Source organism: Vicia villosa, linkage group LG6 (assembly GCF_029867415.1).
Source record: "Vicia villosa cultivar HV-30 ecotype Madison, WI linkage group LG6, Vvil1.0, whole genome shotgun sequence".
NCBI classification, from domain to species: domain Eukaryota; kingdom Viridiplantae; phylum Streptophyta; class Magnoliopsida; order Fabales; family Fabaceae; genus Vicia; species Vicia villosa.
Genome location: NC_081185.1, coordinates 141,498,420 through 141,500,409, shown reverse-complemented (window position 1 = coordinate 141,500,409; position 1,990 = coordinate 141,498,420). Strand labels below are relative to the sequence as shown.

Genomic DNA, 1,990 nt, shown 5'->3' with positions numbered 1-1,990 from the left:
TTAAAAATACCAAAAAAGCATTAGATTTAGATTCTGTTTTTCCTTATTAAGAAAAAAACAAAAACATGTTAGATTTATTTTTCATATTTCTAAAAATACAAAAATATGCTATATTTTAATTCATTATTTTTTCATATATAATTATACTTTTTTTAATTTTCTCTTATAATATTAAAAACCCCAAAAATATTAGGATTAAAACTATAACATGATAACAATAGAATAGTCATTTCCTCTATTTTTATTCCTCCTTTTTTTTTTCAACTTTCAAAACATTGTAATAATAATGATTAGAATCACACTACTACAAGCCTTAAGTAATGGTAAGAGTGAGCGGGATCATTCTCTAACTTACTCTTCTTCTATTCATAGTCTTTTGTGTGGTTCTAATCACAAACTCCTCCCTTTAAAAACACAATAAATCTTTTTAAGATACTTAATAAATATTGACTTGAATCATACTAACACGAGCCTTAAGTAATGAAAAGAGCGAGCGGATCCATACCCCAACTTACTCTTTTCTATTCATAGTTTTTTTTTGTGGTTCGAGTCTCCAAACTTAAAAACAACTAGAGGGGTGACGTGTGTCCTACCATTGGGATCCATTTGTCATTTGTCTACATCAAAGACATTCAACAAACGATTCTCTTCTCTTTTGCCTTCAGGACTTTCTTTCCTTTAATCGGACATGTTACTTTCTTTTGATCGCAGAAGGGCAACACATAAGACTCCACCCAGCGAGCTGATATTCTAATGCTAGAACACAAACGTAACTTCATCCGCAAAAAAACAATAACAAACCAAAAATATTAAGTCGAACTACGACGCTCTAATTCCTCAAAAGGAAAACGTAGGCATTAGGTCGCGGGGCTTAAACGAGCATAATTTTGTCAATATTCCGGTTGGGTTAGCTGTGTTTGATTCGGCTCTAGCATTCTGCAGCCGGCTATTGTTTCTGCTTCATGGGATAAAACTGTGAAGGTGTGGAATGTGGACAACGGCAAGCTGAGATACACTTTTGTTGGACATTCTGGATATGTCAACACGATAGTTGTTTCGCCAGAATGTACTCTTTGTGCGAGTGGTGGCAAAGGTGGTGTTATTCTTTTGTGGGATTTGGCTGAGGGAAAGAGACTTAAATCTCTTGATGCTGGCTCTATTATTCATGTTATGCGCTTCAGTCCTAACAGGTACTAGCTTTGCGCTGCAACTGAGTCCAGCATTAAGATCTGGGATTTGGAGAGCAAGAGCATCGTTGAGGATTTGAAGATTGACTTAAAGACAGAAGTTGATGAGGATTTGAAGATTGACTTAATGACTGAAGCTGATGCTACCACGGGTGGTAACACTACCGAGAAGAAGGTCATCTACTGTACAAGTTTGAGCTGGAGTGCAGATGGGAGCACTTTGTTTAGTGGATATACGGATGGTGTTGTTAGAATCCGGGGCATTGGGAGTTATTAATAATGTTTTTTTATCGGATTTTATACTGTTTTATGTTTTTTTATACAAAATATCCATGAATTTATTTGACATGGTATAAAATATATTTAGAAGTATATATTAATTTAAAACTAATCATTTAATTATAAAATAAATAATTATCATAAAACTAAATTGTATACAAAATGAAAAGAAAAAATAAAAAATGGACCAGTGACATGGAGAAAAAAATTGAATTAGGTACTTTGTTGACAGTGACTTATGATTAAACATTTTATTATAGTATTTGTAGGATTTTTGACCAATATGTCATCCCTACAAAAATAAAACCCCAAAATGCCACTCTTTGAAAATTATTTCTCAAAATTCCATTTTTTTTGCAGGGTGGCCTCCGTTTGAAACGGAGGACATGTAAAGGGCCTTCATATGGCCGCCGTTTCAAATGGAGGGCATGTTTTTTTTTCATTTTTTATATTTTTTAATGTTTTTAAAATGATTTTTGTTTTATGTAATTAGTTAATAATTATAATTTAATTATTTAAATTAT

The 1,990-nt window shown here is 32.6% G+C and overlaps 1 pseudogene; it reads left to right on the top strand.

The window, feature by feature from the left end:
* Positions 1-897: 897 nt before the first annotated feature.
* Positions 898-1,464, top strand: LOC131614831 (small ribosomal subunit protein RACK1-like; annotated as a pseudogene).
* Positions 1,465-1,990: the final 526 nt, after the last annotated feature.